The 14,915-nt window shown below is 51.1% G+C and overlaps 1 protein-coding gene across 2 annotated transcripts in view; it reads left to right on the top strand.

Annotated features, from left to right (window-relative positions):
* tmem178b (transmembrane protein 178B) overlaps nt 1-14,915 on the top strand; it is a 133,489-nt gene that overhangs the window by 57,704 nt on the left and 60,870 nt on the right. The gene's annotated exons all lie outside the window — the stretch shown is intronic.

The raw sequence follows: 14,915 nt of genomic DNA, 5'->3' as shown, positions 1-14,915 counted from the left end.
CAGTGGGGGGCAGTGACAAAAGGGGCGGTCAATGACATCAAAGGGGTGGGGTGATGACAAAAGGGGCGGGGTCATGGTATCACAGACGTGATGGGGGAAAGATTTCAACTTGAACCCTTTCCAATCCAGTGCAACATCCTTATTTTGCCCCTTCTGTTGTCACCAGAGGGGGCAAGTAAGGGTATATAGATAAGCAGTTGGGCACTGGAGACATTTGGGGCACGTAGGTGCGATTCTAGAGGGAAGAAGGAAGGGAGGTCTTTGGATAGAGGCTATCACGACGGCAAGGGTTAAGGGAAGGGGGTTGTTTATACAGAGCTCATTAAATCTAATTAACTCTGCCCATTAGTGTGCACTGAAACCCACTTGTATACTGCTATATAGCATATTTATATTATATATATATTGTACAGACAGCAATTTGAGCAGAGTGTTCCCACTCAATTGTGCTTAGTGCAGGGGAAGAACAAATTAGTCATATTCTCTTTACAGACTGTGGACATATTTGTTCCTGCTGAATTGTGCTTAGTACAGGGGAATCCCTATGTGCCATAGTTTTATGGTATCTCTCTGTACAGGCTATGAGCAAACTTAGGGGGCTGTTCCTGCTGAATTGTGCTTAGTACAGGGGAATCCCTACGTGCCATAGTTTTATGGTATCTCTCTGTACAGGCTATGAGCAAACTTAGGGGGCTGTTCCTGCTGAATTGTGCTTAGTACAGGGGAATCCCTATGTGCCATAGTTTTATGGTATCTCTCTGTACAGGCTATGAGCAAACTTAGGGGGCTGTTCCTGCTGAATTGTGCTTAGTACAGGGGAATCCCTATGTGCCATAGTTTTATGGTATCTCTCTGTACAGGCTATGAGCAAACTTAGGGGGCTGTTCCTGCTGAATTGTGCTTGGTACAGGGGAATCCCTATGTGCCATAGTTTTATGGCATCTCTCTGTACAGGCTATGAGCAAACTTAGGGGGCTGTTCCTGCTGAATTGTGCTTAGTGCAGGGGAATTCCTATGCTGCCATAGTTTTATGGTATCTCTCTGTACAGGCTATGAGCAAACTTAGGGGGCTGTTCCTGCTGAATTGTGCTTAGTACAGGGGAATTCGTATGTGCCATAGTTTTATGGTATCTCTCTGTACAGGCTATGAGCAAACTTAGGGGGCTGTTCCTGCTGAATTGTGCTTAGTGCAGGGGAATCCCTATGTGCCATAGTTTTATGGTATCTCTCTGTACAGGCTATGAGCAAACTCAGGGGGCTGTTCCTGCTGAATTGTGCTTAGTACAGGGGAATCCCTATGTGCCATAGTTTTATGGTATCTCTCTGTACAGGCTATGGGCAAACTTAGGGGGCTGTTCCTGCTGAATTGTGCTTAGTACAGGGGAATCCCTATGTGCCATAGTTTTATGGTATCTCTTTGTACAGGTTATGGGCAAACTTAGGGGGCTGTTCCTGCTGAATTGTGCTTAGTACAGGGGAATCCCTATGTGCCATAGTTTTATGGTATCTCTCTGTACAGGCTATGAGCAAACTTAGGGGGCTGTTTCTGCTGAATTGTGCTTAGTACAGGGGAATCCCTGTGTGCCATAGTTTTATGGTATCTCTCTGTACAGGCTATGGGCAAACTTAGGGGGCTGTTCCTGCTGAATTGTGCTTAGTACAGGGGAATCCCTATGTGCCATAGTTTTATGGTATCTCTCTGTACAGGCTATGAGCAAACTTAAGGGGCTGTTCCTGCTGAATTGTGCTTAGTACAGGGGAATCCCTATGTGCCATAGTTTTATGGTATCTCTCTGTACAGGCTATGGGCAAACTCAGGGGGCTGTTCCTGCTGAATTGTGCTTAGTACAGGGGAAGTACAGGATTGTAGCTTAGGCAAAGCTTATACTGCAGGAATATTAGACAAATCTATTTAAATAAACAAATGGCAATTACACATTCAGTTAAACCCTCACATTACATAACAAGTCTTGGTACATGTCCTGTGATTGAGGCTCCGGCCCCGTAACCCCCACAGAGCTATAACACAGGAGATGACCTGTTTCCATTGGCCGTTCGGTTGAGTCAGTAGCGTGACTCACAGGGTACTGGTACAGACTGTGCCTTTGTCGCTGTTCTGCTCATTGTTCCGCTCCGAGCCCCTGTGCCAAGGTGAATGGGGCTTTATCTACAGACCAGCGCGGCGCTTCCATCACGGAATGTTCCAGGTCAGCGGAAATTCAATCTGACAAAGGGCCATAAGCTGCCAGGGCCACAAAAGGATATTGGGTTGGAGGTGCAATTTGTGCCCCCCACTGGGGCTGCCCCTCCCCCCACCTATGTGTGCTGCACCGCCTCCTTGTGGCCATGATGGGAGAAGGGTTGCCCCTTCTGTCAGCTTTCTTGGCCGGGGGTGACATCATTGGTTGTGGGAAAGAGGCGGGGCAGTGGCATCACGAGGGCGGGGTTATGAAGGGCTGTCTGGGTCAAATCTGGACAGGTGGCAACCCTAAATGGGAGGAGGAGCTCCGGCACCCACAGTTACCGGCAGTGGGGTACGGGCCTGGGTCAGTGGGGGCCCTCGAGGCACGGGCCCCACAGGGTTTTTTTTCCTCCAGTTGGAGCATCACAGGGAGGTGGGAGCCACAAAATATGTACAAAGCTTGCACTCAATAGGTATTGGGGTGCTGCTTGATAGGTATTGGGGTGCTACTTGATAGGTATTGGGGTGCTTCTTGATAGGTATTGGGGTGCTACTCAATAGGTATTGGGGTGCTACTCAATAGGTATTGGGATGCTACTCGATAGGTATTGGGGGGGTACTCCATAGGTATTGGGGGGGTACTCCATAGGTATTGGGGTGGGTACTCGATAGTTATTGGGGGGTACTCAATAGGTATTGGGGGGGTACTCGATAGGTATTGGGGGGAGTACTCGATAGGTATTGGGGGTACTCGATAGGTATTGGGAGGATACCTGATAGGTATTGGGGGGTACCTTAAAGGTATTAGGGTGGTACTCGATAGGTATTGGGTGTGTACTCAATAGGTATTGGGGGGTACATGATAGGTATTGGGGGGGTACTCGATAGGTATTGGGAGGTACTTGATAGGTATTGGGGGGTACCTTAAAGGTATTAGGGGTGTACTCGATAGGTATTGGGTGTGTACTCAATAGGTATTGGGGGGTACATGATAGGTATTGGGGGGGTACTCGATAGGTATTGGGAGGTACTTGATAGGTATTGGGGGGTACCCGATAGGTATTGGGGGGGTACCCGATAGGTATTGGGGGGTACTTAATAGGTATTGGGGGGTACCCGATAGGTATTGGGGGCTACCCGATAGGTATTGGGGTACTCAATAGATATGGGGGGTACTCAATAGGTATTGGGGGTACTCGATAGATATGGGGGGTAGAGTGTAAGCTCTTTTGGGCAGGGCTCCCTTCCCCTCTTGTATCGGTTACTGATTGCTTTATATGTTACTCCCTGTAGAGTGTAAGCTCTTTTGGGCAGGGCTCTCTTCCCCTCTTGTATCGGTTACTGATTGCTTTATATGTTACTCCTTGTAGAGTGTAAGCTCTTTGGGGCAGGGCTCCCTTCCCCTCCTGTATCGGTTACTGATTGCTTTATATGTTACTCCTTGTAGAGTGTAAGCTCTTTTGGGCAGGGCTCCCTTCCCCTCCTGTATCGGTTACTGATTGCTTTATATGTTACTCCTTGTAGAGTGTAAGCTCTTTTGGGCTGGGCTCCCTTCCCCTCTTGTATCGGTTATTGATTGCTTTATATGTTACTCCTTGTAGAGTGTAAGCTCTTTTGGGCAGGGCTCTCTTCCCCTCCTGTATCGGTTACTGATTGCTTTATATGTTACTCCTTGTAGAGTGTAAGCTCTTTTGGGCAGGGCTCCCTTCCCCTCCTGTATCGGTTACTGATTGCTTTATATGTTACTCCTTGTAGAGTGTAAGCTCTTTTGGGCAGGGCTCTCTTCCCCTCCTGTATCGGTTACTGATTGCTTTATATGTTACTCCTTGTAGAGTGTAAGCTCTTTTGGGCAGGGCTCTCTTCCCCTCCTGTATCGGTTACTGATTGCTTTATATGTTACTCTGTATGCCCAATGTATGAAACCCACTTATTGTACAGCACTGCGGGATATGTTGGCACTTTATAAATAAATGTTAATAAAAATAATATTAATGGTACTCAATAGGTATTGGGGGGTATTCGATAGATATTGGGGGGTACTCAATAGGTATTGGGGGGATGCGCATTCAATTTAAACATTCTTTCAACCCGTCTGTGTCCCTTTAATCTCGGCAACTCGGCAAAGTATAACCCCCCCCCCCCACAGATCTCTGGGGCCATTTAGTTAATTAAGTAACAAACCGTTTGGCGAGCGTTTCCCCCCCGGCAGATACAAACTGCACTAATCCACCCGACTAATCACACAAAGTAAAATTAATAAACCGCCGAGTCGCATCCCTCCCGCCCCCTCCCCTCACTCAAAGCGGATTTAAACGCAGTAAATTCAAAAGTAATTAACGTCCCCCCCCCCTCAGTGATAGCGAATGGGACGGTGCCGATAGATAATTCCATTCCTTCCGTTTTCGTTTTTTCTAGTAAAGTGAGATAAAACTTCAACAATAAGCGGTTTTATCCCCCCGACTTCCCTATCGCTGCGCGTTTATAATCCTATTTACCTGCCTGATGCGCCAACAAATCATTCAGTAAATAACGGCGCCTTTTGGCTTCAGACTGGCATTTGGTAGGATCTCAGCGCTTGTCTGGTTGCTAGGGTGTCTGGTTGCTAGGGACCAAATAGGAATAGACGTATAAGTAATAAAAAGGAACAGTAACACAGAGCAATAGTATTTTGGCTGCCGGGGTCACTGACCCCCATTTGAAACCTGGAAAGAGTCAGAAGAGGAAAGCAAGTAATTCAAAAACTAGTAGTCTCCATCTTGCCCTACTGTCTCCATCTTGCCCTACTGTCTCCATCTTGCCCTACTGTCTCCATCTTGTCTTACTGTCTCCATCTTGCCCTACTGTCTCCATCTTGTCTTACTGTCTCCATCTTACCCTACGCTCTCCATCTTTCCCTGCTATCTCCATCTTTCCCTACTGTCCCCATCTTGCCCTACTGTCCCCATCTTGCCCTACTGTCTCCATCTTGTCTTACTGTCTCCATCTTGCCCTACTGTCTCCATCTTGCCCTACTGTCTCCATCTTGCCCTACTGTCCCCATCTTGCCCTACTGTCTCCATCTTGCCCTACTGTCCCCATCTTGTCCTACTGTCTCCATCTTGCCCTACTGTCCCCATCCTGCCCTACTGTCTCCATCTTGCCCTACTGTCCCCATCTTGCCCGACTGTCTCCATCTTACCCTACTGTCCCCATCTTGCCCTACTGTCCCCATCTTGCCCTACTGTCTCCATCTTGCCCTACTGTCTCCATCTTGCCCTACTGTCTCCATCTTGCCCTACTGTCCCCATCTTGCCCTACTGTCCCCATCTTGCCCTACTGTCTCCATCTTGCCCTACTGTCTCCATCTTGCCCTACTGTCCCCATCTTGCCCTACTGTCTCCATCTTGCCCTACTGTCTCCATCTCGCCCTACTGTCTCCATCTCGCCCTACTGTCTCTATTTTGCCCTACTGTCTCCATCTTGCCCTACTGTCTCCATCTTGCCCTACTGTCTCCATCTTGCCCTACTGTCCCCATCTTGCCCTACTGTCCCCATCTTGCCCTACTGTCTCCATCTTGCCCTACTGTCTCCATCTTGCCCTACTGTCTCCATCTTGCCCTACTGTCTCCATCTTGCCCTACTGTCTCCATCTTGCCCTACTGTCCCCATCTTGCCCTACTGTCTCCATCTTGCCCTACTGTCTCCATCTTGCCCTACTGCCTCCATCTTGCCCTACTGTCTCCATCTTGCCCTACTGTTCCCATCTTGCCCTACTGTCTCCATCTTGCCCTACTGTCTCCATCTTGCCCTACTGTCTCCATCTTGCCCTACTGTCTCCATCTTGCCCTACTGTCCCCATCTTGCCCTACTGTCTCCATCTTGCCCTACTGTCTCCATCTTGCCCTACTGTCTCCATCTTGCCCTACTGTCTCCATCTTGCCCTACTGTCTCCATCTTGCCCTACTGTCTCCATCTTGCCCTACTGTCTCCATCTTGCCCTACTGTCTCCATCTTGCCCTACTGTCTCCATCTTGCCCTACTGTCTCCATCTTGCCCTACTGCTGAACATACAGTTTCACAACTCCTGGCTGCTGAGTGCTGTGTAACAACACCTTATATAATGTGTACAGAGACATCTTGAAGAACTCCAAGTCCCAGCATCCCCAGCGCTGCCCGAGCCTGCTGGGAATTACAGCCCCTGTACAGTCAGACAGGCCCAACTGATCAGCCCCCGGGGGAGCGCCTTCCAGACATCTGTTTATTTCTTCTGTGTGTCTCATTTACTTTCTGCCCCGTGGGAGTTGTCTCGCTGTGATTGTGTGCCTGGGGGTAATAGCGCTCACAGCGTGACTGTTTATGGAGTTGCACGGCTGTCTCTTCTGTATGAGCTGCTACTGGAAGCTGATCCTGTTTCTCCCCTTTGGGGCTGTGAGACGGGTGGGGGGGGGTTTGTTTAAACGCCTGTGGGAGCCCAGCTGCCATCTCCGGTACCGGCCCATTACTTCAGCTTATAACCCATTGCTCCAATTCTCTAAAAACCATCAGCGTCGGAACTGGGGCATCTGGGGGGGGGCATTTCTGGGTTAATTTTGCCTTCGCTGATTCAGTTATACCACATGACATTTTTAAAGGGGAACCTGAGCTCAGAACCATAGGACACGGTTAAACACATGACGGCCATACTAGTAGGTACAGTGGGTTCCCTGGGTATCTGGGGGGGGTACTTTGTGCGCAGGGGGGAGGGGGGCAGTAGGTACAGTGGGTTCCCTGGGTATCTGGGGGGGTATTTTGTGTGCAGGGGGGAGGGGGGGCAGTAGGTACAGTGGGTTCCCTGGGTATCTGGGGGGGGTACTTTGTGCGCAGGGGGGAGGGGGGGCAGTAGGTACAGTGGGTTCCCTGGGTATCTGGGGGGGGTACTTTGTGTGCAGGGGGGAGAGGGGGGGCAGTAGGTACAGTGGGTTCCCTGGGTATCTGGGGGGGGTAATTTGTGTGCAGGGGGGAGAGGGGGGCAGTAGGTACAGTGGGTTCCCTGGGTATCTGGGGGGGTACTTTGTGTGCAGGGGGGAGGGGGGGCAGTAGGTACAGTGGGTTCCCTGGGTATCTGGGGGAGGTACTTTGTGTGCAGGGGGGAGAGGGGGGCAGTAGGTACAGTGGGTTCCCTGGGTATCTGGGGAGGGGTACTTTGTGTGCAGGGGGGAGAGGGGGGCAGTAGGTACAGTGGGTTCCCTGGGTATCTGGGGGGTATACTTTGTGTGCAGGGGGAGAGGGGGGGCAGTAGGTACAGTGGGTTCCCTGGGTATCTGGGGGGTATACTTTGTGTGCAGGGGGGAGGGGGGGCAGTAGGTACAGTGGGTTCCCTGGGTATCTGGGGGGTATACTTTGTGTGCAGGGGGGAGAGGGGGGGCAGTAGGTACAGTGGGTTCCCTGGGTATCTGGGGGGGTATACTTTGTGTGCAGGGGGGAGAGGGGGGGCAGTAGGTACAGTGGGTTCCCTGGGTATCTGGGGGAGGTACTTTGTGTGCAGGGGGAGAGGGGGGGCAGTAGGTACAGTGGGTTCCCTGGGTATCTGGGGGGGTATACTTTGTGTGCAGGGGGGAGAGGGGGGGCAGTAGGTACAGTGGGTTCCCTGGGTATCTGGGGGGGTATACTTTGTGTGCAGGGGGAGAGGGGGGGCAGTAGGTACAGTGGGTTCCCTGGGTATCTGGGGGGGTATACTTTGTGTGCAGGGGGGAGAGGGGGGGCAGTAGGTACAGTGGGTTCCCTGGGTATCTGGGGGAGGTACTTTGTGTGCAGGGGGAGAGGGGGGGCAGTAGGTACAGTGGGTTCCCTGGGTATCTGGGGGGGGTATACTTTGTGTGCAGGGGGAGAGGGGGGCAGTAGGTACAGTGGGTTCCCTGGGTATCTGGGGGGGTATACTTTGTGTGCAGGGGGGAGAGGGGGGCAGTAGGTACAGTGGGTTCCCTGGGTATCTGGGGAGGTACTTTGTGTGCAGGGGGAGAGGGGGGCAGTAGGTACAGTGGGTTCCCTGGGTATCTGGGGGAGGTACTTTGTGTGCAGGGGGAGAGGGGGGGCAGTAGGTACAGTGGGTTCCCTGGGTATCTGGGGGGGTATACTTTGTGTGCAGGGGGGAGAGGGGGGGCAGTAGGTACAGTGGGTTCCCTGGGTATCTGGGGGGGGTACTTTGTGTGCAGGGGGGAGAGGGGGGGCAGTAGGTACAGTGGGTTCCCTCGGTATCTGGGGGGGTACTTTGTGTGCAGGGGGGAGGCTGGGGCAGTAGGTACAGTGGGTTCCCTGGGTATCTGGGGGGGTACTTTGTGTGCAGGGGGGAGGCTGGGGCAGTAGGTACAGTGGGTTCCCTGGGTATCTGGGGGGGTACTTTGTGTGCAGGGGGAGGGGGGGGCAGTAGGTACAGTGGGGTTCCCTGGGTATCTGGGGGGTACTTTGTGTGCAGGGGGAGGGGGGGCAGTAGGTACAGTGGGTTCCCTGGGTATCTGGGGGGGGTACTTTGTGTGCAGGGGGGAGGGGGGCAGTAGGTACAGTGGGTTCCCTGGGTATCTGGGGGGGTACTTTGTGTGCAGGGGGGAGGGGGGGGCAGTAGGTACAGTGGGTTCCCTGGGTATCTGGGGGGGTACTTTGTGTGCAGGGGGAGAGGGGGGGCAGTAGGTACAGTGGGTTCCCTGGGTATCTGGGGGGGTACTTTGTGTGCAGGGGGGAGGGGGGGCAGTAGGTACAGTGGGTTCCCTGGGTATCTGGGGGGGTACTTTGTGTGCAGGGGGGAGGGGGGGGCAGTAGGTACAGTGGGTTCCCTGGGTATCTGGGGGGTACTTTGTGTGCAGGGGGGAGGGGGGGCAGTAGGTACAGTGGGTTCCCTGGGTATCTGGGGGGGTACTTTGTGTGCAGGGGGAGGGGGGGGCAGTAGGTACAGTGGGTTCCCTGGGTATCTGGGGGGGTACTTTGTGTGCAGGGGGAGAGGGGGGGGCAGTAGGTACAGTGGGTTCCCTGGGTATCTGGGGGGGTACTTTGTGTGCAGGGGGGAGGGGGGGCAGTAGGTACAGTGGGTTCCCTGGGTATCTGGGGGGTACTTTGTGTGCAGGGGGGAGGGGGGGGCAGTAGGTACAGTGGGTTCCCTGGGTATCTGGGGGGGTACTTTGTGTGCAGGGGGGAGGGGGGCAGTAGGTACAGTGGGTTCCCTGGGTATCTGGGGGGGTACTTTGTGTGCAGGGGGAGGGGGGGGCAGTAGGTACAGTGGGTTCCCTGGGTATCTGGGGGGGTACTTTGTGTGCAGGGGGAGAAGGGGGGCAGACAGGGAAATCGATGGTACATATCACTGCCAGAGATTCGCTGCCAGCCTGTAAATAATTCAGTGCGGCCTCAGTCATTGGATTCCATCTCTCAAGGTTGGGCTCATTAATATTGTATGGGGGGCTAAGCACGGAGCTGCCCCTGGGGTATTTAGCTTGTACCCCGGCCCGACCTTAACTTTAGGGAATTTGGCTGCATTCCCGTGACTCACGTAACCAGGGGCGATTCTGTGCTCCATTTCCCTGGCATTAAGGGCACCATGTAACGTGCCATGTTATTGGCCCCTCCTAGTGGGCGGGGCTGGGAGAATTAAAGGGACACTCACCATTACTCAACATTTCTTTCTCTAGTTTTTGACCCCTTCCTAGAATATATTGAGACTCGAGCCAATGAGAAGGCAGAATGAAAACACAGAGACTTTTGGCACTTCCATCTGCCGCGTCCTTATGGCACGGGAATAGGAACGGCCGACGGTTCCGCTCGGGGTCTTGTTCTTTTCTGTATCCCCCTGAGAGACCCCTTATGGTACCTGCCCTGGTTCTGTGACTTTTGATTCTTACTATTTGTGCCTGGGGGTGAGGGGACCATGTAGGACTGAGGATTCCATTTCCCATAAGGCACCGTTCAGTGGAAGGATCACTGTCCCAATGCCTGTTAAAGGGCAACTATCATAGCAAAATTGCTTCCCCCCCAACCGGTGGGGTGTGGGGCCAGCACTCTGGTTGGAAGCCACAATCACTAATGGAGATCCAAATTACGGAAAGATCCCTTATCCAGAAAACCCCAGGTCCCAGACATTCTAGATAACAGGTCCCCTACCTGTACTTGGCATTCTTAGAGAAAATGAGTTAATTGGTAGTTCTAAAAACCCCCATGGGAGTAAGTTGGGGAGATGCTTAATTGAGAAGGATTGGGGGTGTTTGTGGATAACAAGCTGTGCAACTCTAGGCAGTGTTAATTAGTATTTACAATAGCAAAGTGTTGTCTTGTATAAAAAAAAGGGCATTAACTCAGGGGATGAAAGCACAAGTTTGCACAATTTGGGTCTATACCCTATTTTTATACATACACATATAATATGGCTTCTGGGGGCCCTTATTAAAATCTGTATAACAGAGCATTCTGTCACAGTGGCACAGATCCTATCTGATCCCCCCCCCATTGTAAGCAGCAGTCCTGCCCTGCTTTATGGCTGAGATTCTAGCTATCTGTATAACAGAGCATTCTGTCACAGTGGCACAGATCCTATCCCCCCCCATTGTAAGCAGCAGTCCTGCCCTGCTTTATGGCTGAGATTCTAGCTATCTGTATAACAGAGCATTCTGTCACAGTGGCACAGATCCTATCTGATCCCCCCCATTGTAAGCAGCAGTCCTGCCCTGCTTTATGGCTGAGATTCTAGCTATCTGTATAACAGAGCATTCTGTCACAGTGGCACAGATCCTATCTGATCCCCCCCATTGTAAGCAGCAGTCCTGCCCTGCTTTATGGCTGAGATTCTAGCTATCTGTATAACAGAGCATTCTGTCACAGTGGCACAGATCCTATCTGATCCCCCCATTGTAAGCAGCAGTCCTGCCCTGCTTTATGGCTGAGATTCTAGCTATCTGTATAACAGAGCATTCTGTCACAGTGGCACAGATCCTATCTGATCCCCCCATTGTAAGCAGCAGTCCTGCCCTGCTTTATGGCTGAGATTCTAGCTATCTGTATAACAGAGCATTCTGTCACAGTGGCACAGATCCTATCTGATCCCCCCCCATTGTAAGCAGCAGTCCTGCCCTGCTTTATGGCTGAGATTCTAGCTATCTGTATAACAGAGCATTCTGTCACAGTGGCACAGATCCTATCTGATCCCCCCATTGTAAGCAGCAGTCCTGCCCTGCTTTATGGCTGAGATTCTAGCTATGTGCCAGGCTTGGGAAGGGAAGGGTTAATGTACTGGTTTTGTGGCCTTATTCGGTGCAAGAGAAAATCTTGCTGACAGTGTAACCAAGGGAGACTGCTGGATGTGCTTATTCCCACTTGTAAAACAAGGCAAAGTGGCCCAGATTCCATATATAACAGAGAGGAATCAGTAAACACATATATTTACCCCTGTGTCTGGCTGCTGCATCTGTACGTATTATACCGGAGGGGCGGGATTGCTTTATATCTCCCAGCATCCTCAGCTGCCCCCCTGGAAAATGTAGGGGGGGGATATTTCCCACTAAATTCAAAGCTGAAAAATAATTAAAAAGGGTTGTTAGCATTTAACGTTTAGCATGTTATTGGACGGCCTATCATAGCAATTTAAAAAAAAAATAATTTTTGAATAATTTGCCTTCGTCTTCTGCTCCTTTCTGCACCTTTTCCTGGATGGCTAAGCATGCTGGGAAATGTAGTATCACCTCATCTGATCTCTCCCCTCTTTACAGCAAATCATTATCCTCACCCCACATTACCCCAGTGCTCTGACCTACTTTGTCTTATTTCCAGGGATTTTGGCACCTCCGTCTTGTTCAGTCCTTCTTAGTGATCATTAATTGTAATTAATCAGCATCTCACCTACAGATGGAGAGAGAGGGCTGCAGGCACACAGCACAGTGTATTACTATGTACCTAGTATTGTGTGTATCCAGCTTCACACTGAGTATAACATCCATATATAAATCTCCCCAAGTGTGCCATTGGCTTGCCTGTTGGATTCTGGGAACTGTAGTTTTGCAGCATGGCATCTCATACTTATATGTATAAATACAAATATTTGGCGCTGATAGGGTCAATAGGGCAGGATGGAGACAGTAGGGTAAGATGGAGACAGTAGGGCAAGATGGGGACAGTAGGGTAAGATGGAGACAGTAGGGCAAGATGGAGACAGTAGGGCAAGATGGAGACAGTAGGGCAAGATGGAGACAGTAGGGCAAGATTGAGACAGTAGGGCAAGATGGAGACAGTAGGGCAAGATGGAGACAGTAGGGCAAGATGGAGACAATAGGGCAAGATGGAGACAGTAGGGCAAGATGGAGACAATAGGACAAGATGGAGACAGTAGGGCAAGATTGAGACAGTAGGGCAAGATGGAGACAGTAGGGCAAGATGGAGACAATAGGGCAAGATGGAGACAGTAGGGCAAGATGGAGACAGTAGGGCAAGATGGAGACAGTAGGACAAGATGGAGGCAGTAGGGCAAGGTGGAGACAGTAAAGCAAGGTGGAGACAGTAGGGCAAGATGGAGACAGTAGGGCAAGATGGAGACAGTAGGGTAAGATGGGGACAGTAGGGCAAGATGGAGACAGTAGGGCAAGATGGGGACAGTAGGGCAAGATGGAGACAGTAGGGTAAGATGGGGACAGTAGGGCAAGATGGAGACAGTAGGGCAAGATGGGGACAGTAGGGCAAGATGGAGACAGTAGGGCAAGATGGGGACAGTAGGGCAAGATTGAGACAGTAGGGCAAGATGGAGACAGTAGGGCAAGATTGAGACAGTAGGGTAAGATGGAGACAGTACGGCAAGACTGAGACAGTAGGACAAGATGGAGACAGTAGGGCAAGATTGAGACAGTAGGGTAAGATGGAGACAGTAGGGCAAAATGGAGACAGTAGGGCAAGATGGAGACAGTAGGGCAAGATGGAGACAGTAGGGCAAGGTGGAGACAGTAAAGCAAGGTGGAGACAGTAGGGCAAGATGGAGACAGTAGGGCAAGATGGAGACAGTAGGGTAAGATGGGGACAGTAGGGCAAGATGGAGACAGTAGGGCAAGATGGGGACAGTAGGGCAAGATGGAGACAGTAGGGTAAGATGGAGACAGTAGGGCAAGATGGAGACAGTAGGGCAAGATGGAGACAGTAGGGTAAGATGGAGACAGTAGGGCAAGATGGAGACAGTAGGGTAAGATGGGGACAGTAGGGCAAGATGGAGACAGTAGGGCAAGATGGGGACAGTAGGGCAAGATGGAGACAGTAGGGTAAGATGGGGACAGTAGGGCAAGATGGAGACAGTAGGGCAAGATGGGGACAGTAGGGCAAGATGGAGACAGTAGGGCAAGATGGGGACAGTAGGGCAAGATGGAGACAGTAGGGCAAGATGGAGACAGTAGGGCAAGATTGAGACAGTAGGGTAAGATGGAGACAGTACGGCAAGATTGAGACAGTAGGACAAGATGGAGACATTAGGGCAAGATTGAGACAGTAGGGTAAGATGGAGACAGTTGGGCAAGATGGAGACAGTAGGGCAAGATGGAGACAGTAGGGCAAGATGGAGACAGTAGGGCAAGGTGGAGACAGTAAAGCAAGGTGGAGACAGTAGGGCAAGATGGAGACAGTAGGGCAAGATGGAGACAGTAGGGTAAGATGGGGACAGTAGGGCAAGATGGAGACAGTAGGGCAAGATGGGGACAGTAGGGCAAGATGGAGACAGTAGGGTAAGATGGAGACAGTAGGGCAAGATGGAGACAGTAGGGCAAGATGGGGACAGTAGGGCAAGATGGAGACAGTAGGACAAGATGGGGACAGTAGGACAAGATGGGGACAGTAGGGCAAGATGGAGACAGTAGGGTAAGATGGAGACAGTAGGGCAAGATGGAGACAGTAGGGCAAGATGGAGACAGTAGGGTAAGATGGAGACAGTAGGGCAAGATGGAGACAGTAGGGCAAGATGGAGACAATAAAATAGAAATACCTGTAAGTATTACCCAACCTGCACAGATCTCTAATGACAGATCGTTCCCCCCCCAGCCCACGGATGGCGCTCAGAATATATCCAAAGACCATTCTTCAGGCAACGCTTGACTTAATGGGCACTTTATTCATTCTCTGGGCACTTATCCCGGCCATCTGTCGGGCAGCAGCCTATAGTCGGCACGTACTGGCACGGCCCGGCCACTGACAAACTGTTACTGTTTTTATCTGGAATCATGTTCCTCTCTGTGGCTTTGGGACAGGTCAGGACTTGGGGTACAGACCCTGCCAACGACGGATCATAAACGACTTGGGGGGGGGGGGGTTTAAAGGAAAGATACACCTTGTAATGAATGAATAGCAGTCCCAGTGGCAGCTTGGTGGCCCTTTATGCTGCATGGCTAATGGGCCATAAATGTAGCTGGAACTGATTCCTGTGCAGCCACAATGTGTCCGTGGGCTAATGATGGGCTTGTGGCTCTGTTACTTCCTCTTACTATAAAAATCACAGAACCCCTCAGTGACTGCTAATATCCTTATCATTTACAGTAGGGGGTACAGAATCCCTTATAATACATGAGTGATACTCAGAGTTCCCTGTATAACTCAGCCTGCAGCCTTGTGCCTTTATATGGGGGGCACAGAACCCCTCAGTGACTGCTAATATCCTTATCATTTACAGTAGGGGGTACATTATCCCTTATAATACATGAGTGATACTCAGAGTTCCCTGTATAACTCAGCCTGCAGCCTTGTGCCTTTATATGGGCACAGAACCCCTCAGTGACTGCTA

Source organism: Xenopus tropicalis, chromosome 3, assembly GCF_000004195.4.
Source record: "Xenopus tropicalis strain Nigerian chromosome 3, UCB_Xtro_10.0, whole genome shotgun sequence".
Taxonomy (NCBI): Eukaryota; Metazoa; Chordata; class Amphibia; order Anura; family Pipidae; genus Xenopus; species Xenopus tropicalis.
The sequence above is the reverse complement of the archived record's forward strand: the minus strand, read 5'-3'. Positions and strand labels throughout refer to the sequence as shown.